The sequence below is a fragment of the Schistocerca nitens genome, chromosome 3, assembly GCF_023898315.1.
Source record: "Schistocerca nitens isolate TAMUIC-IGC-003100 chromosome 3, iqSchNite1.1, whole genome shotgun sequence".
Taxonomy (NCBI): Eukaryota; Metazoa; Arthropoda; class Insecta; order Orthoptera; family Acrididae; genus Schistocerca; species Schistocerca nitens.
Genome location: NC_064616.1, coordinates 661,040,545 through 661,067,839, shown reverse-complemented (window position 1 = coordinate 661,067,839; position 27,295 = coordinate 661,040,545). Strand labels below are relative to the sequence as shown.

Here is a 27,295-nt window from a genome sequence, read left to right as displayed (position 1 = left end):
CCGAAATTTTCGCCAATATCAGTAACCAAATCTAAACCTGATAATAAAAGACGACAGTTTTGGTAATAAACCAGGAATGCTATCAAGACCCTTTCATCCCTGTTAACTAACCACGAATGATGTCTGATATACCTCAATTCAGAAGTAACAAAGTGTGTATGCATTTAAAGATGAAACGCATGATACGAAGTTCTGTGACGGAGATACGAACCCAACACGTAATCGTATTGTTAACTAAGTAAAATCAAATGTTACGTATCGGTTTTTCTTACCAGCTGCTAGGTGTTTGAATCTAAAATAAGGATACAAATTTTTGTGCCTGAGCGACAATCGAACCGCACTCCTATCGTTCTTCTTTATCGTCCACGAATATAGCTTAAGTTTAAACTGCTTACTCACCAACAGTAAGATGTGTGCGTGTTTGACCAGAAATTGTTGGCAACACATGAACAGACATTAAAAATTCACGTTAATTTTCAGTTGCAGTCCGGTGTGCACGTGATAGGGCTTGAAATGCAATTACGAATATTTTTGTACTGGATCAGGATTCGGACCCACATACTTACTTTTGGAGGAGACCTAGCGAAGACTGCAGTCTCGGGAAAAGGAACGAAATGATTGAACTACTGTTACGAGAGATTCAGATCCTCGAAAGAGGAGATACGAATTCGAATCACAGTCCAGTACCAAATTTTTCAGCGTCTCTAGTTCAATCAAGTGCAAGTAAAATGAGAGCCCTGTTCCTTTAAATGGCTATCGGTTCATCAAATAAAATAAAATTTTCTAATGTAAGTTTACTGGCGACAGTATTTCTGTTTACCATGACCTCCACCTATGTCATTTCCCGACGTAAACTGGCTCTGCCCAGTTGGGAATGAAGGAACGTGATGTTTAATGCGGATTCTGGATTATAACATCTTTCTCTTGAGGTTACCAGAGGTAAAGTAAATCTGTTTGTGCCTCTTAAAAATAAATGCCTGAACCCACGCATTGCACCTGTGATAGTTCGTTCCACCAGACCATTGTGGCCACATTTCCCAGCCCCAGGAGTGTGCTGTAACGGATGATGTGCTTAGCTTACAAAATTAGGCACGGTGGAAAAAATGCGAGTCTATTAAATGGTTAAGTAGAAGCAAGCTTCTGACGTGGAGATTATGCTGTTCTCATGTCAGCAGGATGTAAAGACTCTTCTAGGCATCATAGCCTCGATGTGAAGCCATTTTGAAATTTTCACTAATTTAGGAAATTTCTTAGTTTGAGAAAATCCACTGTGAAGTGTGAAGTTACCGGATAATTCGATTATTCCTACCGTTTTCTTCATGCCGCTGCTGGAACACATGTGCTTGAAGATCATTTAAAGCCTTTTGGTCATTATAGAAGTAGTTGTCCAAGAACAGGTTCTTTCCCTGTCTACGGAACCCTTTTCATGTTAATATTGAATACCAGCAACTACTCGTAGATCACATTAAAACTAAAGTGATTGATGAAGACGTTGCTTGATAACAAAAACGCGCTGCCTTTCATCATTTACTTGCGCCTAGAAATGGCTGCCGAATACTGCCAAACCGAAAGCCAAGGGATCTTACTGCGTTCCGATATACGTTGCTGTCAGTTATTCCATATGAATTGGTGGAAGTAACTTGTTTCAAGCTGTGTATGACAGAGAATGTTTTAGAAAATAAATTGTTTTCCTTTGCAATAAACAGAAAGATTTTCATTCTAAGCTACCCAAGTCCGAAATTTTCGCAATATTAGTTCAAAATTAATATTCGCTTCTATAATGTAGGAAAGTATTTCACAGTTGAAAAAACCGCATCCGACTCATTGTCCTTACACTTAGTCGCTGACCATAAATTCTAGCTCAGCGGGACACCAGTTTAAGTAACCTAATATATCGAAGACTGTTTTCCAGTGCTCTTTCTCACCGGAAAATATGCAATTCACACATTGTGCTCCATAAGTACACTGTAACAGTAATTTCTGTGTGTATGCAATGCATACGGATTGTAGAGTTTAGTGGTGCTCTCACTTCCACTTCTGTATACAATATGCCTGACCCAAAGTGGCCCTTTATCATTACAGGCCCTGGCCGGTGCACCATGATACTGACAACCTCACGGTTCATTTTACCTGATTTTGTAATCATTTAAATAAAACAACATGACCTTCCAGTGGGAGACATTTCGTCCCCCTTTTCCTTTTGTGAAATTTGTCAGTAAGCTTTTTCTCTTCCAACCAGCGAAATGCGGCAGAGTTTGGCCGGTAAACGATTCACAAACCACGATTTAGTGCCGTTAAGACGATTTCTTTAAACATTGGCGTAGCTGAAGGAATTAAGTTTCTTCTTAAGTCGTCTCATGCAGCAACGTTCACAGATATCTCAAGTAGGAAAAGCTCTTTATCCAGGTACGAAGGTTGTAAAACAAACTTCCCGCAGTTTGTGTCAGGTTGATCTTTTCGTCTAATAGCACTGCGTAAGTATTTTGTCTAAGAGGTATCAGAAGTAGTGTTCCTGTAGCTGTGGGAATCATTGGTTGAAAACGAATTTAACACTAGTGGGTACAGTACTGCTAAATATTCAAAATGATTATCAACCTAAGTCTGCGTTCATCCACAAACTGAGGCGTACTTGTAATATTGAAGCTAGACTGTGTATCCTTGTCTTTCTTGAGTTGGCATTGGAAGGCGTTTACACACACGTATACGAGGGTAATCCCAAAGGTAAGGTCTCCTAAGGGATACGCAAGTGCCAATGCAGGCACAAACGAGAGATCCTAATTTTAATGCCAAGCGGAAACCACAGTGTTGGCTGCATTGTGGCAAGGTGATAAAGAGGAGGGCTACGGATACGAAAGTCTCAGGTTCGATCCCTCGTCAGTCCCACGATTTTTATGTGCCATTTTACACTTATTTCCCCTCGGGCAGTGTTTGTTGATGTGAAAAATGCCGAGTTGTACTGCGGTTCGAAAGCCACGTTAATTTGTAGGTTCCCCTATTCACTGGGCAGGTAAGTCAACTCAAAGGTTGGAGGAAAGCAGCGGCATATCACCTCCAACAAGACTGTGCCTATTAAAGCACTGTGGTGTTCAAAGCACTCTTCCGACTGATGACTGCTTTACTTTCTATGGGTTCCAAAATTAATGATCTTTGGGTTATTAACATTTTTGTGTTTTTATTCTGTAGCTTTGATACCAGTAAACGCAAGTAACCAGCCGAGCACTGTCACCGTTCGAGTTGTAAGGGTGGTAGACGACGATGCTGTCGACCCCAGTTACAATCTTGGTCATGGCTATGTTTCAGTTGAATACCTCTATGTGCCTTTCTGCGTATTTCAAGATATACTTTTATACACTTGGTACGCATCCAAATTGATATCTGATAGAGCTGTATTTAGCAACATGAATCAGATATGTTTTCCGTGCAATATATCGGACAGCACGACAGTGCAGCGAGATTTCGTTTGTGTGTTGCGCAAGGTGCAAGAAATATTTGTGTTTTTCTTGCTTCTGTGATAGGTTTCACCCCACTGAATGCGAGCAAGCTCACGAATAGACTGTCAATAACTGTAATTACGCAATAATACACTTGAAAGTTGTATTTTTGCATTACATATCCCGATGAAAATAACTGTAAACAGGTTATATGCCTACTTGCTTATTATTCACGCTTCTCGAAGCTTTCCTCAAAAAATAGAAAGAAAAATAAAAAGAGAGAGAGAGACAGAGAGAGAAAACAGAAATGTATTTCGAATATCAGCTCAGTGACGCCACGTTCGTCTCGTGATGTAAAGCAAGGATAGTTGATTGGTAATATCTCGTTGTACTACAGATATGTATGGCTACAGGGTTCTTTCTTTTCGCTGTGCAAACAACCAGAACAGAATTCAGTAGCAAAGTGGTAAGAACACCTACGCAGTGCGCCAATTATACACTCAGCTTTTCTTGGTTATTTTGTTAATCGTCTGTAATGCAGTAAACATCCTTGATTATTTATTTGTTATCACTACCATTATTATTGTTATTCGTCACCTCACAACAGCTTTCCTATCACTCATTGCCGCCGATGCACGTAAAGAATTGATCAGGATGAATGGAATGTGGGACGTTACGTCATGGAGAATATACACATTTATCTCGGCGTCTTGTGTTCAGGGTAATATGAAAATCTCACTAACAGAATACGACAACGTGATGCTGGTGATGCAGGCAATAACACCCAACTACTTCTGTCGACTTACACCATGACGACAGACAAACTGGCGTCTCACTGTATTTTGATTATAATTCGTTAGCCTTCTTGCGACGTCGTTTTATTACCTCGTGGGAGCAGGCATAACATTTTGCTTCTTGAACACCGTACAATAACACACAGAGATAGTAGATGGAAGGATACAAAGAAACAATCAGACTCATGGGTGTGGATGCAGTTCATCATTAGAGGACTAAACAAGAGGGAAACATTACGAAAGCAATGAATACGCTGGTTAGTATACATTATTTGTATAGATCTGAAGAAGAAAAAGAGCAGATTTGCACAGTGCCCGCATCTGCCATTTAGTTTCTGTCTTAACGGGCATATTTTCAGTTTCTTCTCTTCTCAATTTTCAAATGAATTGCTTATTATGTGGTACAGAGTAATTAGTTAACTGTTTTTCTTACAGCTTCCATTCACACCAACATTTTTCTACATTCTCGTGCAATTCATGAAATTCTACTTGTATAATCACAAGACTGCACATAGATGCAATCGATTTCGAGGTGCAAAGTGTTTGTTATCTTACTTTTCGTGACAGGTGAGCAAAGTTGATTTCCAAAGACTTTTTATTGTACTGAAATAATCTTTTGTCACAAACTAACAAGGTAAGTGTTTTATTCGTATATATTTTGTGGGGAAACTGTAATCGTGATGGGAGATTACACATCTGAATGTTTGACACAACTGGTAGGAGAAAACGCTGTATATTAACCAAACCCCGCGCCACCACTCCGAATCCTCCTACGACACGAGCACGGGATTCTCCTCCTATAACGCTAAAGAGCTGTTCCTAGCACAGCTGAGAACTGGCAACATCGACACAAACATTTGGCAACACTGTGGCAGTGCAATCACTTCCGCGTATGGTACAGAATTGACTCGCTAAATTCACTTGATATTCCCTTTCCATTTGAATGACTCGTGCTATATAATCCTCATCTAAACTAACACACTGAGACAGAAAAATCAATTTTTTGGCTAAAGATAGGCTATTCTTCACATAAGTGATAACTTTTATTATCTTTCACGATGCGTTATGAGGCTGGACCGAGCGAGGTGACGCAGTGGTTAGCACACTGGACTCGCATTCGGGAGGACGACGGTTCAATCCCGTCTCCGCCCATCCTGATTTAGGTTTTCCGTGATTTCCCTAAATCGTTTCAGGCAAATGCCGGGATGGTTCCTTTCAAAGGGCACGGCCGATTTCCTTCCCCGTCCTTCACTAACCCGAGCTTGCACTCCGTCTCTAATGACCTCGTTGTCGACGGGACGTTAAACACTAATCTCCTCCTCCTCCGTTATGAGGCTGAGCTTCCAATACCATGATTAGAGTGGGGGGGGGGGGCACCAGCAGTCTGTCCGTAGCCCCGTGGTACCGCCCGTGTCTCGTGTTTCAACGGTGCAAGGAGTCGTCAATTCTAACCGTGGTAGGGGCCAGCATGTGTGACCTTTTTTTCTGATTTATTTTATGGAGCAGAAAAATTCTGTAACGAAATCAGAAGAAAACCTTCACACATCAAATCCTCTTGGCAGCTCGACTCAGTAAGTTGTGATAATGGTCATAGATATCGGCTTTCTGACTGCCAAGCTGGTTCACAATACAAGCAGCTCTGAAGAAATTCGAATCGACCGTCAACGATACGAAATTCAAGATTGTTCTTCACTTAAGACTCACATGCCAGGGTGATAACTATGAAGGAAATGAACTGATAAGCAAATCGCAAGAAAATACTTTCAACTCATAGCGCAATGGTCAAAAACTTACAATGCTGCACAACAGGTAACGCCTCTTTCAGCTGCTGACAAGCAAATTTTAGGTTTCTAGGAATACATAACTTTATTTATCAAATGCCACATTTGCATACCTGTTGAGTATGACTCAGCATACCAATTAAACACAAAACCAATCGAAATCTGGGCCGGCCGAAGTGGCCGTGCGGTTAAAGGCGCTGCAGTCTGGAACCGCAGGACCGCTACGGTCGCAGGTTCGAATCCTGCCTCGGGCATGGATGTTTGTGATGTCCTTAGGTTAGTTAGGTTTAACTAGTTCTAAGTTCTAGGGGACTAATGACCTCAGCAGTTGAGTCCCATAGTGCTCAGAGCCATTTGAACCATTTTGAACCAATCGAAATCTAACTGAGAAGTATTTTACTAATTCGTGCCGATAGAGGCACGATTGTGTACAGATACTCAGTTTTATTAAAACAGACTTTCGTCGTAAGGTTATCGCGGGAAGTTTTATTTCATTTCTTGTAATACAATGCACAATTTTCGTAAGCTTTCTGTTAGTGTTGTTAAAACAATACTAAACATGAGAGAGAAATTAATCATTAACGATATATGCGAATTCTCTGATGTTATGTATAACAGTCCGACAATGCACATGCAGTTTATTGGTTACATGCACGTAGAAAACTTGTTCTGAGTTAAAGCTGTCAAACAAGGTTTGAAGAAGAATAAAATGCCTCTTCCAGACGACAGCTAATGTAGAAAATACTGTTCTGACTATTTTGGCACGATGCGCTCTCCCCATACGTAATACAAAACCTACGAGATGCATCTGCTGCCTGGCCGTCTATTAAACCTGAAAAGAACAAAATGTCGCAGAAGTTAGCCCTTTTTCCACATGCGACTGTTTTGGGATGAGAAGTGAAGGGAATTATGGTCAAAGTTCCATTAAATTGATAACTTCAGCAGACAGCAGAATATTTATTTCTAATGACGAAACAAACGCCATGTAGGGTCACAGGACACTTATTCCCTCTTATATTTGTGCTTCTGCATGCCGATGAAATTGGTTCTGAACTGGGAATGCAACTCAGACCGCCCTTAACGCGGAATTTGATCCCTTCGTGACAATACAGTTCGACTACAACTTGTTGTTTGTTCAAAACTGTAGATTCCTGAACATCTCCACATATTGCGCGTGAATGGGTTTGAATCCTGGCCCGGCACAAAGGTTTTCATTGTGAATTATCAAGCTCTAGCGTGAGAACACCTATCAGCTGGTGGATAATAATTTTGATTTTTTACATTTTCATTCGTTGTCGACACTAACGATATCTGACGTTTTTGACTCCCAGTGAGACATATAACTATTTGCGAGATCACTGTATGTTCAAGGATGTTATTCCGAGCTGCTGGTGAAGAAAAATTCGGTAGCTGACGCCTGTTTGTCTGTAGTCAACAACGATATGTGTGGGGTTCGATTCCCTGTCAGCACTGAACTCTTCGTCATATTATTTCTAGTTCAAACATGCTCACATGTCGCTGCTGGTGTAACAAACCCATATTTAACGTTCGTTTTCTCTAGAATATAACAGCGATAGGTGCCGGGTTGGAGTCCTGAGAAGGAAAAAATTAATGTTTCGTCCCGTCATTTCAGTTAAAACATCTAGCTACTGCCGAGAAAATCCGATATGTCACAGTCGATAACAATCCGACTAGGTTCTGGGTTCGAATCCTGTCCAACACAAAGCTTTACCTAACGGCATTTCAAGTAAGTTACTTGTGAAGAAGCAATATTTAACATCTCTCGTAGTTCGTTAACAGGGACAGTAGATGCCGGGTAGGAATTCGCGTCCGTTAAAAATGTTTACGTTATGTAATTTAAAGTTGATATTTGCTAACTGATACTGTCTAAAATCGAGGTATATCACTCTCTGTATGACTAGTCAGCAATGACTATTAGTTTCCGTCAGTCACGAAATCTTAGAGTGCATGACCTGGGTTTGAATCTATATGCAGAACGAGACGGTTCATCGTGTCATTTGACGTTCATACATATTCTCAACTAGCTGCTCGTGAATAACTTAAATTTTTAGTGTCATTTTGTGTTAAATAACAAGTACGGTATGTTACTTTGAAGAGGAAATCATGAATACGACGAACTTACTTCGTGCATTACCTATCTGACGTAACAATGAGAGTGGTAATATTTCAGGTATGTCATTTATTGCAATAAATGTGAGCTTACAAGCCGTAAGGACAGTCTTATCTGTGATAAGGTGTTCCCTGATATATCTAGTATCGTGGTATTACTTTACATCTTGAGTTATTGCGATACACAGCAGTGTTTTCTAGTGGTGACTTGTTGGAACCGTCTTCAATAGTCAAACGACTGTACCAAGGAGCGATTAGAGGACCTGCTAGGCAGCTGCGTTATGCGGGTTGCATGCGAATCAGTCGAAATGCAATTCAGGTCGTTCGGATACTTTTGAGCATGACTGTACATTTTTGAATAGGTCTTTAGGAGAGGCAATGAATTGCCGAATAAAAAGTACAGGGTGCCATTTAAAAACGTCATACCGCTGTTCATATCTTTGTAAAAAACAAAGCCACTACGAATGCAATTATGCTGATTGATGTCCCCTTGACCGTTAAAGAACATTAGCTTGAAACATTTTGAAATTTGCATCTGGATAAACAGTTATTTAGGGTGGTCAAAATAAATGGGACACACTGTATAGTAGATAACGCAACACAACGACCATCGGCTTTTTGGAAGTTCGGAACTGTCCTAGAGATGTTAAGAACAAATGTAAAACAAAGGACAACGTTTGTGTGCAAATGAGAAAACTGAAAACTAGATATGGAAATTAGGTACTTATGCAACCTACATGCACACTCCAGAGTTTAACTTACGTTGTGCAATGGAAGGTACGTCTGGTACCAGTAAGATTTGTCTCCTTTCCTGTTCCAGTTACGAATTGTGCGTGAGGTAAGAACAGTTGAACTCTAACTTCTTTGATTTTCCCGTCACGGTCCTTTCGTCTCTTTAACACGTGATATGCATGGATGCCATGGTGTTCACATAAGTTTTGTGCCCACTAGCGTACATATATATTTGTACGAAACAAAGTTTATCAGACTATTTTCCATCATAAAGTTCGCGTGAATAAAATCAAATCAGTGAAGTGAGTTCAGTTATAAACTGTGAGAGTAATTTCTCAATTTGTCTGCCATGTGAAATGTTAGTTTAGATGCACAAATGTTCTCATTGAAAAAAATATAATTTTTATCGTGCTTCGTCTTCAATATGTAATGGTTCGTTTCAAAACACTTCGTTACCCTAGTATGCCCGTAGCAGCAAAACTATGAACTTGACTCATTTACGAAACGACAGTCAAGTACGATGTTTTTTGCGAAACATTTATTAAAACAACTTTTCAATAAATATCTGAAAGCTGGAGAGCACCAAGAATGGTTCAAATGGCTCTGAGCACTATGGGACTTAACATATATGGTCATCAGTCCCCTGGAACTTAGAACTACTTAAACCTAACTAACTTATGGACATCACACACATCCATGCCCGAGGCAGGATTCGAACCTGCGATCGAAGCGGTCACGCGGTTCCAGACTGAAGCGCCTAGAACCGCACGGCCACACCACCCGGCGGAGCACCAAGAATTCCAGATTTTTAAGGAAATAAGGGTAGTGGCTTCAAACAGAAGGTAATTGTGACTCAGACGTTTAGTGTTATTCTTGGATGTTGGGCCAGGAGAATTGACAATTCAATTTTTTTGTAAAAACTTACTCATCTTTGGTTATAGGTAAACCCAGGTCCTGAAAATACTGGTACGCATATGTGGAAGTGCTGTGAATACACTGCCAGATTTCCAGATGCTCTTGTTAGTGTTACTTTTGTAGCGTTATTCTGTGGCTGAGTGCAGTTAAAGCTACAAACTCTACGATCATGTTCTACAGGGGGAGACCCAAAAGTGTTCCATGAATGAACCAATACACAAATGGCAACATGTTTCAAAATACGTATGAAACACCCAGTTACGCCACAATACGCCGATAAAACCGCATTGAAACACAGATTGTAACGTATTAAGTGAAAAGACTGGTTACAGCACAAAGGAACGGCATACGTGTATGAACTTCACGTTGTGGTACATCTTACGTTTATTGCGTCAGTGGCATACGTTGTGTTTATGTAAGTGTACGGAACAGGTAATCTGTTTACTGGTGCCGGCCGCTGTGGACGAACGGTTCTAGGCGCTTCAGTCCGGAACCGCGCTGCTGCTATGGTCGCATGTTCGAATCCTGCCTCGGGCATGGATGTGTGTGATGTCCTTAGGTTAGATAGGTTTAAGAAGATCTAAGTTTAGGGGACCGATGACCTCAGCTGTTAAGTCCCATAGTACTTAGAGCCATTTGAACCATTTTGTTTACTGGTAACAACAAACTTCAAACGGTGAATTGTGCATACTGTTAATTTCAATATCATAACGCTATGCTGGGCAGGGTACTAATGAAGGTAGTTGTGTACTGTTGTGTGTCAAACATATTAATGTGGCAGAAAGAGAACCGCCCGCCACCGAAAGTAATTGATGTTATGATGATGCCGGCCGAAGTGGCCGCGCGGTTCTGGCGCTGCAGTCTGGAACCGCGAGACCGCTACGGTTGCAGGTTCGAATCCTGCCTCGGACATGGATGTGTGTGATGTCCTTAGGTTAGTTAGGTTTAACTAGTTCTAAGTTCTAGAGGACTAATGACCTCAGGAGTTGAGTCCCATAGTGCTCAGAGCCATTTGAACCATTTTTTTTTTTTTTTTTTTTTTTTTTTTTTTTGTGTTATGATGTGTCCCGCTTGAGCACACCAACTATACGGTCCCGTCACAGGGTCAAGAAGGGTTAGTCAACACTATGACAAAATGATGACAACACAGATTAGCAACAGTTGACAACAATTTATTAAAAGAAACTTTACAGATACTTAACTATAGGAGGAAGATATTGCATGGCAATGGTTCCGTGTTCACTTGGACTCGATTGTCCTTAACTCTGGTCTAGTTCTGAATTCGATGAATTACCATTACGATCACTTGTTGAATGTTCAGTCTGGCTCTAGTAGGTGCCGACTGTAACCACATTCCTGATGCTTTCTTGAAGTACTGTCAGGAGCTCGGTGTCTTGTAGTAAGCGTTACTGACTCTCGGCCACGGGTCCGCGGGTTCGATTCGTGGCCGGGTCGGGGATTTTATCCGCTTGGGACTGTGTGTGTGCGTGTTTTCCTCATTATCATTCCATTACTATCGACGTGCAAGTCGCCGAAGAGGCGTCAGATGAAAAAAAAAAAACTTGCGGCAGGCGGCCGAACTCTCCACTTGTGAAGTACTGTTGGTACTGGCTTCTACTGTCTTGAGTAGCGCAGTGCTCCCGCTTATAACAGCGTTTGACGCATGGACGCCCGCTTGGGAAACTGTTTGTGTGAAGTGAGGCGGAAGCATAAAATAGGTCTTGCCTAGTGCGCCCTCTGTTGGAGGCTAGCCTTAACTCAGCCGCATCTGAGTACTAGGCAGCTCGACACTCTTTTGCGTATGTCTGCGTTCCGTATTTTATGGAGGACACAGCATATGCTCTAACGTCTCTCTCAATGTCCTACTCTGGCAATGATACCAAATGGTTACAGAAAGTTGATAAGCATGGTGGAGGGGTGGGGAGAGAAGGGAGAAGAGTAATTTTACGAGAGCTCTGATTCTCGCACTTCTACACGGCCGTCTCATCAATTTGACCACCGCCAACGTTCGAAGTCAACGTGCAATAACCAGTCACAGACGGCAGGTGGCCACTAGCAGTGGTGGGTACACGAAGCGTATCGGGAGGACGGAGAAAACAGTGCAGTCGTTGTCGTAATGCGGGAATGAAGCAATTTATCTGGCGGCCAAAAGGGCACGATCATTGGCTTTTGGGCCAAGAGTAGAAGCATTCCGAAACGGCTAAGTTTGTAAACTGAGTGCATACCACCATTTTTAAAGTATACCGTGCACGGAAAACTGGAGCTATGCAAAACCGGCGCCAATGCAACCGTGGTGCACTACGGGCCATAGATGACACGGGTGAACGACGGCTACAGACATATGAACGGGAGAATAGACCTGCAACTGTTGAGCAACTGACTGCCCACATGAACCAAGGGGCTCCAACAGTGTCTGCTCAACAACCGTTCAGCTACCTTTGCTGCATGTGCGTCTCCGCAGCAGGCTCCTGGTACATGCACCAATGCTGACTGCTGTTCAACGCCACCGAAGACTGGACTGCGCACGCCAATATCGCAAGTCAACGTCCACTGAGTGGCGACAGGCGGCATTTTTAATCATGTTTTATATTCCCTCGGACAGATGACCGTTAACTACTCGGAAGGGTCCATGCTGGGGGTGGGAGCGTTATGCTCTGGGAAATGTGTTGTTAAACATTAAGTGATTATCTAGGAGCCGAGCGATGTGGCACAGTATTAAGACATTGAGCTCGCATTCGGGTCATGTTGGGTCAAATCACCGTTTAGTTTCTGTAGTTCCCTAATGCCAGCACGGTTCCTTTGTAAGGGAAGGACTTCCACCTGTGCTCCATCTCTACTGGTCAGTCGACAAAGGGACGCTAAACGAACACCTAATTTTCTTTCTTCTTTTTTAATAACAAAGAAGCATCGTCTTTTCTTCTTCCAGAATTTGCTAATCCACCTTCGACACAGATTTCACACTCGATAAACAATTCTTGAATGAGAAAATTACCAAAATCTTAGATTTTTTGAAACAACTAAAAGCAGAATGCCAAAAACAATCATTATTCATAAGAATACAGTCCTCTTAGACGTGGAGAATCTGCGTCATATTTTCTAGGTCTGGGAGAAAAAAGGCTACGATGTGAACAAAGAAACATATAATCCATTCCCAAACCTGCTTTGAGTGGTACTAGGGAGCAGAAATCAGCAATACACTGTAGTTCTCCAGTCACTGTCCAGATTTGTAACTTTTTACAGTTGTGTAGTCTTGTTTAATATCGTTTGGAGCTGTCAAGGCCCAGGTGCTGGCACGTGTGAAACTCATCTCGGACGGTCAATATAAATGCTCGCTCCAATGCAATATCTCTGTCACACATGCTCGATCGTTCGTCATCTTCAGAGAAACTTTCAAGTAGACAAGTCGTTTGTCAGCCCCGGTCCGCCCCTTTCCCTGGAACCCGCTTCTCAACCTACCGACACTCATGCGCCAGCAGGGTGAGGGAGGCGGTGGGTGGGGGGGGGGCACAGAGGGAGAGAGAGGGGTTGGCCTGAAGCCCCGCATACCCCCTAGAGGATAGAATACGCCGGTAAAAATTTTTAAAAATCATTCAGGCGAAATTGCTTAAGAAAATGTCAAGGTCACAGAAAACAGATTCACTTAAACGAATGCGAAAATGGAGTAATCCTCTTACACAGTTAACAGTCATCTGTGGGTTACTAGACGCCGAGGACTGCGTAAAACTGTTATCCTGACCAGTGCGTTTTCAGTAGATGTATCAAATGGCTCTGAGCACTATGGGACTTAACTTCTGAGGTCATCAGTCCCCTAGAACTAAGAACTAATTAAACCTAACAAACCTAAGGACATCACACACATCCATGCCCGAGGCAGGATTCGAACCTGCGACCGTAGCGGTCGCGCGGTTCCAGACTGAAGCGCCTAGAACCGATCGGCCACACCGGCCGGGGCAAGTTCTATCGGGTCACAGAGGACGGTGGTGTACGTTGACTAGAACAGTATCAGCCTTCATTCTTGATTTTTTTGCAGATATGGGTTCAGTGTGGATGTCATGTGATGCAAACACCTAGGAGGAAAACGTGTGCGCATATAAAATACAATAACGTCATAAATTTGTACTCACAACGTAGGTGTGATTTTATATGGACACTTATTATTAAATTTACTCGTGTATTCATTCATTCATTTGTAAATCTATGCATTCCAAAACAATATAAAGAGAATGTAGACAACGATAGCAAATTTGCGACGTTCAGACCCAGTTTTATATCATGCGGTTTTATATCATGCGGTTCTGCATTTTTTAACTTTCTTGGCAAGCCGACGACGTACATAATGAACATGTATTACAAATGCCGGCCGCGGTGGTCTCGCGGTTCTAGGCGCGCAGTCCGGAGCCGCGCGACTGCTGCGGTCGCAGGTTCGAATCCTGCCTCGCGCATGGATGTGTGTTATGTCCTTAGGTTAGTTAGGTTTAAGTAGTTCTAAGTTCTAGGGGACTGATGACCACAGCTGTTAAGTCCCATAGTGCTCAGAGCCATATTTTTTTTTTTTTTTTGTATTACAAATTTGTCCTTCGTCGCCTCTGAAAAGTAGTTCTGGCAAAGGGACTACACCAAACTAAGAATTCCGACCTCTGAAGTATCAGAAGAAATTTTCAAGGAGGAATAAATGATGTCGTAGGGATGTCTCAGTATGATACAAAGGAGTAGTGTTCCACTATTTACCTCACAGAACTATTTTTTTTTATGGTCATCGGTCCCTTGGCTTACACACTGTTTAATCTATCTTCAACTAACTTACGCTAAGGACAACACACACACACACCCATGCCCGAGAGTGGATTCGAACCTCTGACGGGAGTAGCCGCGCGAACCGTGGCAAAGCGCCCTAGACCGCACGGCTACCCCGCACGGTACATAACTATTCAACTATCTATGGAGCAGTATGTTTTGATCTTTGTAGGCTGTCTGGTGGCGATGCTCCGTAATGACAGAAAATTATAACACTTATACGCAGCGTCCAAGAAAGAACTATCATAAGAAATGGCTTGTTCCCTCATTTGTAAGGACCACCATTCTCTTTTAATGCAGAACGTGTGTGTGTGTGTGTGTGTGTGTGTGTGTGTGTGTGTGTGTGTGTGTGAGGAAGTGGAGGGAGGGGATTATACATGAAAATGAAAAACAAGAACTCCATCAACAAGTAAATTCGTCAAATATACGACGCGTACATGCCAAATGACATTTCGTTTTTTACCTTTGAGTAAAAATCAAAAACTATGTTGTTTCAGAGGCAAAACAAACTGCATAGTGGTAAATCAAGTAAACTGCTAGGCCTCATTTGAAGGATCTGTCAAGGAATCCGTCTAAAGAGAAATAGGGATTAGCAGGGAAAACCTGAAACCGAGTGAGAATTTGAGACAAACTGGTCCAGAATTTTAGTCCAGGAGCTTAACAATTTTGCATCATCACTCGAACTAATGAGTGATTTTGAAATCCACGCGTCAGATTCTCGCAAGATGGTTCGTAAGACAAGACGTTAATTACTGTGGGTGCTAGATTCACATAATATGAGTCATCCTTGTTGATACAGTACATTGCATAAAATTTATCCTGAGGATCATGATTTCTTCCATCTCCCCCCCATGCAGCATTTTCCGGCATTCTGATCCAGACACAAACTTCACTTTTAAGAAAACCCCTGTTCCTGAACCTAGATGAGAAACTGAAACAAAAGATACTTATTGGCACTCAGTAAAAAGAAAATATAGGAGCGGAAATAACAGTGACGACAGACGACAACAGAATGCAGCCAACAACAATGACATGACAACAGAAAAACGATCGAACGGTCCAGCACATAAATGTATGTGCGAGACTGCGTCGACTGTTTTCATTCGGTTGCTCCCATCACTAAAACCAAGACAGCGTACTACACGCGTTACATTTTAAAAGCCATCGGCAAAGATAACCAAACTGTACATAATTACATATGGGATCTAGTGCCTACTATTTGTTGCAGCGGCAGATTTTTCTCAGATAATAGAGTCAGTCATCGAGAAAGTATTGTCGGATAAAATTGTAGTAACAATAAATCTGCGTGAATTATCAACAATTTGCGAAGACGGAAACTATATCTTAATGCAGAAAAAGTACAGTTATGCATTTCAGTAGATATAAAAATGTCGTAGCCTTAGGTAATGACTGAAGATAAGAGCTAGTGACATAGGCATAAAATTCCTAACGATGTGTGGGGATACAAATTGGGCAGGGCAGAGCTATGGATGAAACAAAGGTGAGACATAGATTTATTGGGAGGATACAGAAGAGCTGAGAATTGCCCGTGGAAGTTATTGCTTTCGAAACATTTGCAACTCATTATGAAATACTGTTGAAGTGTGTGTGTGTGTGGAATATATTTCATTGTACCAACCTATGGCATCGAGACTGGACCAGGAAAGGTAGTACAAACCGTCAGTGGTTTTTATATCTTACTGTAAAATGTGGCAGAAACGCTAAGAGATTTCATATGCCAGACACTAGAATAGTATCACTTAAGAGTATTACGTAGATAATTCTTAAAACCTGATTTCCAGACATTAGCAGTCCATTGGTGTCCTCCTTTTCACGTTCAGCCCTTGAATGAAACGGAAAGAAAACTACCCGCCATTACACATTTTAAAGATATTCGCCGTATATACATTGTTTAAATGTGTGAATTCCTAAGGGACGCCGAGTATATAAGTAGATTAGCTTAGGTTTAAGAGATCCTATTGCGGAAATTTATTGTTCGTAGCGCCCCGATTCTCCGTCGCTTTAAGAGAGCGCCTACGAAGCTGCTCAGGAACAGAAATAGAACAACGCACGTGCTGTGCTGCTACTTACTTTTCCTCTTTGGAGAGCGGTCTGTGCGACAACGGCTTAAGAATGTGCCTCCCTTATCATTGCCTGTTATCTTCCCATTAACCTCGCCGTGTAACACGCCGACTCTGCGCATGCGTCGCTAGCTTCGCAGCGCTGTGCTACTTCCTGCGAGGCCCTCCAGTTTAATAACTAAGCCCAGTCATACTCTTGCAAAATTGTCCGCGTGTCAGTATTGCGTGCTTTTATCGTCCATATGGCACTTCTGAAAGGGGAAAAAAATTCTTAGCAGTTCGTAATTATTTAAGTATTCGGCTTCCGGCATTTCATTAAATCGCGAACTTTTCACACTAGCGAAATTTATGGACGAAATCGTTATTACTTAGGGCCAAAATTGTACCAGGAAGTGTTCTATCACTGCCCGTGTTGTAAAATCATCATTCTCTGATTAGAGAAGCTGACTACTAATTTTTGTTTCTCGCCCAAATTCTATTTTAAGGCTATATTTGTATTTGTAACACGTTGGCGCAAAAGTTCGTAGCGGTTTCGTTTTGCATGTTTGTATTCCGGTTGCTATGGGTTTATTTTGTGATTGTCGTTTTTTGTTTGTAATTCACAGTTGCTATTTCAATCTACATATGGTCATTTTGTCATTCGGAAATAGTGAGTGGAGCTGTGGGCTCTAGAAAATGGAATACCAAGTGGATAAATCGGAACATGTACGACATATTCGTCTGTTTGAGTTCAGTAGAGGGCTGACAGCAGCGAAAGCGTTTTAAGGAGGGTCGTTTTGACATTAGTGACTCTGCTCGTTCACGGTGACCATCGCGGTTTGATGAAGATAGTTGGTTGTTGTTGTGCTCTTCAGTCCTGAGACTGGTTTGATGCAGCTCTCCATGCTACTCTATCCTGTGCAAGCTTCTTCATCTCCCAGTAACTACTGCAACCTACATCCTTCTGAATATGCTTAGTGTATTCATCTCTTGGTCTCCCTCTACGATTTTTACCCTCCACGCTGCCCTCCATTACTAAATTGGTGATCCCTTGACGCCTCAGAACATGTCCTATCAACCGATCCCTTCTTCTAGTCAAGTTGTGTCACAAATTTCTCTTCTGCCCATTCTATTCAATACCTCCCCATTAGTTATGTGATATACCCATCCAATCTTCAGCATTCTTCTGTAGCACCACATTTCAAAAGCTTCTATTTTCTTCTTGTCCAAACGGTTTATCGTCCATGTTTCACTTCCATTCAGGAACGACTTCCTGACATTTAAATCTATACTCGATGTTAACAAATTTCTCTTCTTCAGAAACGCTTCCCTTGCCATTGCCAGTCTACATTTTATATCCTGTCTACTTCGACCATCATGAGTTATTTTGCTCCCCAAATAGCAAAACTCATTTTCTACTTTAAGCGCCTAATTTCCTAATCTGATTCCCTCAGCATCATCCGATTTAATTCGACTACATTCCATTATCCTAGTTTTGCTTTTGTTGATGTTCATCTTATACCCTCCTTTCAAGACACTGTCCATTCCGTTCAACTGCTCTTCCAAGTCCTTTGCCGTCTCTGACAGAATTACAATGTCATCAGCGAACCTCAAAGTTTTTATTTCCTCTCCGTGGATTTTAATACCTACTCCGAATTTTTCTTTTGTTTCCTTCACTGCTTGCTCAATATACAGATTGAATAACATCTGGGAGAGGCTACAACCCTGTCTCACTCCCTTCCCAACCACTGCTTCCCATTTCATGTCCCTCGACTCTTATAACTGCCATCTGGTTTCTGTACAAATTGTAAATAGCCTTTCGCTCCTGTATATTACCCCTGCCACCTTCAGAATTTGAAAGAGAGTATTCCAGTCAACATTGTCAAAAGCTTTCTCTAAGTCTACAAATGCTAGAAACGTAGGTTTGCCTTTCCTTAATCTAGCTTCTAAGATAAGTCGTAGGGTCAGTATTCCCTCACGTATTCCAATATTTCTACGGAATCCAAACTGATCTTCCCCGAGGTCAGCTTATACTAGTTTTTCCATTCGTCTGTAAAGAATTCGCGTTAGTATTTTGCAGCTGTGACTTATTAAACTGATAGTTCGGTAATTTTCGCATCTGTCAACACCTGCTTTCTTTGGGATTGGAATTATTATATTCTTCTTGAGGTCTGAGGGTATTTCGCCTGTTTCATATATCTTGCTCACCAGGTGGTATAGTTTTGTCAGGACTGGCTCTCCCAAGGCTGTCAGTAGTTCTAATGGAATGTTGTCTACTCCCGGGGCCTTGTTTCGACTCAGGTCTTTCAGTGCTCTGTCAAACTCTTCATGCAGTATCAAAATCCGAAGATAGTTTAAACGCATTAATCCACAATGATCCGCGTCATTGTACTCGAGAACAGGCAAATGTGATGAACTGCGATCATTCCACCGTCGTGCAACATTTCCACGCACTGGAGAAGGTTAAAAAATCAGGTGTATGGGTACCGCATGTTCATATCTGCTTGCTCGTCATCAGTTCCTAGTCTGTATCGTTACTGGTGACGAGAAACAGTGTTTTCATGCTAACAAAAGGAAAAGAAAGGAAAAATGGCTCTGAGCACTATGGGACTTAACATCTATGGTCATCAGTCCCCTAGAACTTAGAACTACTTAAACCTAACTAACCTAAGGACATCACACAACACCCAGCCATCACGAGGCAGAGAAAATCCCTGACCCCGCCGGGAATCGAACCCGGGAAACCTGGCGTGGGAAGCGAGAACGCTACCGCACGACCACGAGATGCGGGCAAAAGAAAGGAATGGTTGAGCCCAAATAAAGCAGCAATTCCCTTTACAAACACCTATGCGCATACACAAGATAATGTTATGCATTCCGTGGAACAGAGACGGTGTGGTGTACTACGAATTGATTCCCCGAGGTGCAGCCATCACTGCTGACGTTTATTGTCAACATCTGAGACGTCTTGCAGGGGCAATCCTAGAACAACGACCAGGAAGACGGCTTGAAGTGAATGATAAAACCAACCTGCATTCTGGTAGACTGAAAAAAAAGCTACAGAGAAGTTGGGTCGGGAAGTCATTCTGCACCCAACGTATTCACTTTGTGCCCTCAGATTTTCATCATTTCGGCTGGTCTCTATCGAACAGTCTTCATGGAACTTCCTTTCCGGACAAACATGCACTCCGAACATGGCTCGCCGAGTTTTTCACCACAAAACGTGATTTGTACAGTCGCGGAATCGAAAATGTACCCCAGCGTTGGCAGATTGTTGTAATAATGAAGGTGAATATATTATTGATGGCTAAAGTCTCTGTTATGTGTATCTGTTGTGTTTATTAAACTTTCGGAAATACGCTACGAAGCTAGGCACCAACCCAATAGATTTGTCCCTACTATACAAAACATTTTCCTTTAACACTTACCGTGTCACAATGTTATTGTGATTCTGTCAGATCAATAACTAAGACGAGAGGAACAAATATTTACCATCGACTTTCTATGGACGCAACACTCGTTCCTATAGAATTTCGTTGGTAGGCGGTATGCTAAAATATGAGGATATCACGCGATTACGGCGTCCAGCGACGTCCCAGATCGGAATATCGATGGAGAATTTTCTAATTCCCTTTTAAAGTGTATTGTAATGATGCAAATATCTGCAACAACTGACAAATAGCTGTATCAAACAGCTTATCGTTAATGGCACTGCATCAGTGCTACGACCATACAAAGAGGTGTTCACGACTTTCCAAAACCACATAGTTTACGGCAGTCTATCCGGTTTTTCTGCTACCTTATTTATAAAACTGTCGTACTGCCGTATTTTGAACGATGTAGGAAAGATGTCTAAAGCAACAAAAACTGTATAGTATTCTGTATTGGCATATACGCATATAAAGTTAAGCAGAAACTTATTTTTCTGTTAAGTATTCAAATGGCTCAAATGGCTCTAAGCACTATGGGACTTAACACCTGAGGTCATCAGTCCCCTAGACTTAGAACTACTTAAACCTGACTAACCTAAGGACGCCACACACATCCATGCCCGAGGCAAGATTCGACCTGCGACCGTAGCAGCAGCGCGCTTCCGGACTGAAGCGCCTAGAACCGCTCGGCCACAACGGCCGGATCTGTAAAGTGATATGACGTCCGACAACTAGTTGTTTGGCCAGTGCGTTAAGACAAAGCTAACAGAAAGTTTTTTACAGATGATAATAAGATATTGTAGCTTTAAACAAAAGTCTGTTTTACAGGTTTACGGTGACAAGTGCAAGGTGTTTTGCCAGAGCTTCTGGATCCACTACCTCACTCCCTGAAATTAGAATAACGATTCCTAAGGCTTTGGTCGAAGATGTAATTGCTTGAATCGTGGAGCTATCTTCCAGTGTTACTTGGTTTTACAGGTGTTGCACTACCGTTTCTGTACTGTAGTGGTGGCGTTGTTATGATGACTCATTGTGTATCACTTTCTGCCTTATATCATTGACGTAGAGTGAAATCTTTCCTGTTGTGTCTGTTTCGAATGTCTATATTTCTCGCCGTGAGCAGCAGTTTCGGTACCTTTATTCCTCTTGTTGCTAACCGTGTATTTAAGTTTAAGAATCGGTTCATTACGAACGTCGTAATTTCTCAGACTCGGAAAGAAGCAGAGGAGATTACGATCGTTGAATTAACGGCACGAATCATGGCCTGCGTTGCACAAAGTGATTACGGAAATAAAACGAAACATCTGCCAGGATGCCTGCTCCGGAATTCGAACCACTTTTCGCCCGATTACGAATTCAGCGCACTGCCGCTGCGCCAAGTCAGTATTCAACATACGTATACTTGTCAATGAACTGTGTTATTGGAGGACGCGTCCAATTCCCTCATTACGAATACACCAACCACTGGACAAGGGCGCAAACGATATCGGTCTCCTCAAGTAGGTATGCTCTCAGCAGGAATATTTCATTGAATGCTTGAGTTTGTATAAATAACTTAGGGGGAGGGGGGGGCTCGGCTCTGAGCACTATGGGACTTAACATCGGTGGTCATCAGTCCCCTAGAACTTAGAACTACTTAAACCTAACTAACCTAAGAACATCACACACATCCACGCCCGAGGCAGGATTCTAACCTGCGACGGTAGGAGTGGCGCGGTTCCGGACTGAGCGCCTAGAACCGCTAGACCACCGCGGCCGGCGGGGGGGGGGGGGGGGGGGAGGGGGGGGAGATGGATGACGCTGGAGTCGTCGTCCGATGATGTACCATTGTACATCTGTAGACGGATCTGGTGATCGAGCAGGCCAAGACAACATGTCGACATTCTGCAGAGCATGTTGGATTAAAACAGCGTTATGTGCGCGAGCGTTATCCTGTTGGAAAACATTCTTTGGAATGCTGTTCGTGATTGGCAACAGAACACGTGGAATCATCAGATTGATGTACAAATTTGCACTCATGGTGTGTAGGACAACAATGACAGTAATCCTGATGTCATACGAGATTGCACCGCAGACTATAAATCCAGATGAAGGTCCAGTGTGTCTATCATGCAGACTAGTAAGTTGCAGGCCCTCAATTAGCCACAACCAACAGACGGTCATCACTGGCACTGAGGCAAACCAGCTTTCATTACAACTCCACACTGTCCGCCATTGAGCTCTCGCTTGACACAACTGAAATGGAATATACGCTACAGGGCGTCTGACTCGGAACTGTCTTCAAAGTAACCGATTTGCAACAGTTCGTTTTGTCACCGTGGTGCCGACTGCTGCTCAGATTGCTACTGCAGATGCAGTACGATGCGCCCAGAGCCATACGTCGAACACAATGGTCTTCCCTCTCGGTAGTACTACGTGGCCTTCCTTAGCCCGGTCATCTTGCGACCGTATATTCTCGTGACCACCGTTGCCAGCAATCACGTACAGTGGCTACATTCCTGCCAAGTCTTTCTGGTATACTACAAAAGGGATATCCAGCTTCTTGCAGCCCTATTACACGACCTCGTTCAAATTCAGTGAGGTGTTGATAGGGGTGTCTTTGTCGCCTTAAAGGCATTCTTGACGAACATTAACTCACCATGTCCGGTCTCAAAGGTAAATAATCCTGATCTGTATAAATGACCTGGGTGACAATCTGAGCAGTGCCGATGGTACTGTTACCGACGGCTGTGCCGCTAAAGCGGAGTTACTGAACGCAGTTTTCCGAAATTCCTTCACCAGGGAAGACGAATGGAATATTCCAGAATTTTAAACACGAACAGCTGCTAGCATGAGTTTCTTAAAAGTAGATACCTTAGGGGTTGCGAAGCAATTCAAATCGCTTGATACGGGCAAGTCTTCAGGTCCAGATTGTATACCGATTAGGTTCCTTTCAGATTATGCTGATACAATAGCTCCCTACTTAGCAATCATATACAACCGCTCGCTCACCGATAGATCTGTACCTACAGATTGGAAAATTGCGCAGGTCACACCAGTGTTTGAGAAGGGTAGTAGGAGTAATCCACCGAACTACAGGCCTATATCATTGACGTCGGTTTGCAGTAGGGTTTTGGAGCATATACTGTATTCAAACATTATGAATCACCTCGAAGGGAACGATCTATTGATACGTAATCAGCATGGTTTCAGAAAACATCGTTCTTGTGCAACGCAGCTAGCTCTTTATTCGCACGAAGTAATGGCCGCTATCGACAGGGGATCTCAAGTTGATTCCGTATTTCTAGATTTCCGGAAAGCTTTTGACACCGTTCCTCACAAGCGACTTCTAATCAAGCTGCGGGCCTATGGGGTATCGTCTCAGTTGTGCGACTGGATTCGTGATTTCCTGTCAGGAAGGTCGCAGTTCGTAGTAATAGACGGCAAATCATCGAGTAAAACTGAAGTGATATCAGTTGTTCCCCAGGGAAGCGTCCTGGGACCTCTGCTGTTCCTGATCTATATAAATGACCTGGGTGACAATCTGAGCAGTTCTCTTAGGTTGTTCGCAGATGATGCTGTAATTTACCGTCTAGTAAGGTCATCCGAAGACCAGTATCAGTTGTAAAGCGATTTAGAAAAGATTGCTGTATGGTGTGGCGGGTGTCAGTTGACGCTAAATAACGAAAAGTGTGAGGTGATCCACATGAGTTCCAAAAGAAATTCGTTGGAATTCGATTACTCGATAAATAGTACAATTGTCAAGGCTGCCAATTCAACTAAGTACTTGGGTGTTAAAATTACGAACAACTTCAGTTGGAAAGAGCACATAGATAATATTGTGGGGAAGGCGAGCCAAAGTTGCGTTTCATTGGCAGGACACTTAGAAGATGCAACAAGTCCACTAAAGAGACATCTTACACTACACTCGTTCGTCCTCTGTTAGAATATTGCTGCGCGGTGTGGGATCCTTACCAGGTGGGATTGACGGAGGACATCGAAAGGGTGCAAAAAAGGGCAGCTTGTTTTGTATTATCACGTAATAGGGGAGAGAGTGTGGCAGGTATGATACACGAGTTGGGATGGAAGTCATTAAAGCAAAGACGTTTTTCGTCGCGGCGAGATCTATTTACGAAATTTCAGTCACCAACTTTCTCTTCCGAATGCGAAAATATTTTGTTGAGCCCAACCTACATAGGTAGGAATGATCATCAAAATAAAATAAGAGAAATCAGAGCTCGAACAGAAAGGTGTAGGTGTTCGTTTTTCCCGCGCGCTGTTCGGGAGTGGAATGGTAGAGAGATAGTATGATTGTGGTTCGATGAACCCTCTGCCAAGCACTTAAATGGGAATTGCAGAGTAATCATGTAGATGTAGAACACTCACGATCGTTACAGCCTGTATATAAAGCAAACCTGGTTTCAATCCTCATAGTGGCGCTACTAGCGCCGCTCTTACGCGACTGGTGCTAAATCTGAATAGACATTATCTTTCGTGCGTAGAAACACGCATATCAACTTTCGTTTATGTCGCACAACTCCTTCTTCGTGTAGTTACTTTTTTCCGTCAGTGTATTATAAGTGTTTACAATTCCACAGTTTCTCCAACGTAACTGCTTAACACTGTTGATTGAACACAATACTGTTGCAGTACTAACACAAAAAATGCGAATTATTTCGTGAGGCATGTCCCGAGGTAGTTATTTCTTCCCAGATACGGAATAAGAAGTTGCTCTGTTCCCTGGTTTATTTAATCGAAATTAAATTCAGTGGAGGGATTAATACAGAAGACTGGCGCTTCCGTTGCTGTTTACAGGAAACGAGTGTCGGATCTACTGTTCCGAAAGAACGCATTTGCACGCCTTCTCTTGTTCTTTCTCTCATCTCTGGCGCCTGTGCTACCCCTTTTGTTACAACTTGGCAAAAAAGCGACGTCAGCTCCGTCTCTAATGATCGCGCCGTCCATGGGACGTCAGGCGCCTCTGCCAACCGCAAAAAAAAAGATAAACCTGGTGCCGGCCTAAGGAGTTGATGCTGACATGGAGAGTACAGAGCCGGCGGCGCGTGTTCTGCCGGAAGGGCTGGCTGCCACTGCCGCCCGCCACACGTGACTGTGTTGCTGATATGTGCCGCCTTCGCCGTCCCTCATCGATTCATCTGTCGGATAACCGACCGCCTCCCCCTCCCTCCCCCAACGTCTAGATTTATGGCAGTTTTCACTCCGCGGTCGAGGTACGTAGCTAAACCCAGTTCTGCATATTTCTCTGTAGAATATTTCAGGAATAACAGTAAATGTTCCAGGAGATAAGAATAAGGATAATGTCCCGTAAAAATGTACTCTACATGTGCACATAATTTCCAGTGCCTATCTTTTTATACTTTCTAGAATGTTATGAATGATAAAAATTTCACAATTAGGTCAAAAGTACTCCTGATCAAAGTTTAACTTGAATTATTCAACGACTTCACACGTAATTTAAACGAATTCTTTCAGTGGCATGTGTGTCCATTTTGATATTGTGGACGGTATGATTTGGCGTAGCTGTTAAACATTTGAATCGTTTGCAGAAGTAACAGAGGTTGAATCTCATTGGGTCACTGGATTTAGTGTTATTAATGTTACAATTATTACATTGTTACTATTATATTATTATTATTATTTGTGATGAAGCACATTAGGACTACGATAAATACTTAAAGATGGGCCTTTGCCTCCCTTTGTGCACATATTTCTTTCATTCTCTTCCTATGGGCTTCCTTTCTGTCTTCAAATCACGTTATTCGAGTCTTCTTGCTTGGTTTTCCTACTTGCTTAATTTGTCATTTGCGAATTTTGGACCTGAATGTTTCGTGGTTTCGGACATTCTTTAATATAATTCCTGCCAGTTTCAAATCAGTTTTGATCCGGCTAGATAGTTTCATCGTGTCCGTTTTAGCTTTACTCTCTTTGTCAAGGAATTTGACTATTTTTTTTAAAGTATCTCTCGGTACATTCTTTTAATTTGTCTACAGACTACAGAAACTTAACCTTTATTTTCTAATGTCACTATCGATATTTGTGAATTGTTTGATTTTCTGTTTGCCTCTGAGCTGGTATTTTTCCACAAGTACTTGGCCCATAATTTTTCTAACGATTTTGCGTCCCTTCTTCTCAAGTGTCTGTTTTCCTGTTCAGAATTTGTGTTTCTGATCCATAGAGACATTGTGGTTTAATTAATACATTGTAATGTCTTAGATTCGTGTGCTTAGATATACATATTTTGGGCAAGTCGACATACAGTTTCCACTTTTGGCATCTGGTTTTGTTTACTTTTGTTTCAACTCAATTTTTCTGAATGGGGGTTGGGTTGTCTGGGGAAGGAGACCAGACAGCGAGGTCATCGGTCCCATCAGATAAGGGAAGGATGGGGAAGGAAGTCGGCCGTGCCCTTTAAAAGGAACCATCCCGGCATTTGCCTGGAGCGATTTAGGGAAATCACGGAAAACCTAAATCAGGATGGCCGGACGCGGGATTGAACCGTCGTCCTCCCGAATTTCTGAATGGTTTCATCAAGATATTTAAATTGTGGAACTTATTAAATTTTGTCATATTTCGTCTCCATGAACTCTGGTGCATGTGTTTTTATAAAAGATAACTGGAGACAGACTTTCTCTGTCGTTTCTTTCAAGAGTTCAGTCTGGGTTTTGGCTGATGAAGTGTTGTTACAAGTCAAGATTGCTAAATCGTCGGCAAATGCTAGGCATTCTACAAATAAATTGCCTCTGCTTGGAAAATTTTGATGATAGATTTTTGTCTGTGCCTTTCTTGTATCGCTTTATCAAAGGCGCAGTTGAAAAGTAATGGAGACAGGCCATCTCCTTGTCTCACTCCCGTTTTGATTTCGGAAGGATCTGAGATTTCCTCCACTAATTTAACCTTGGAATCCGTGTCTTTTAGTGTCTGTTTTCTGATTGTATGTGTTTGCAGATTTAAAAACTGTTCTTTTAATACTTAGAATTATTATTATTATTATTATTATTATTATTATTATTATTATTATTATTATCATCATCATCATCATTAGTACCACTCGTCACTTTTGGCGAACACCAGGCCTCAGTCATTACCCCTTTCCGTCAGATACGCTAGTCGATTTTTTGAAGTCAGCGCCGTGAGATGGGTCGACGCGGAGATTTGGCAGAATGGCAGATAGGAGCTATCGTGTTTGAAAGCATTCATTACCACATTATCAACCGAGTTGCCCGATTT

The 27,295-nt window shown here is 42.3% G+C and overlaps 1 protein-coding gene across 5 annotated transcripts in view; it reads right to left on the bottom strand.

The window, feature by feature from the left end:
* Positions 1-27,295, bottom strand: part of LOC126248622 (protein O-linked-mannose beta-1,2-N-acetylglucosaminyltransferase 1-like) — a 2,277,756-nt gene that overhangs the window by 1,921,806 nt on the left and 328,655 nt on the right. The gene's annotated exons all lie outside the window — the stretch shown is intronic.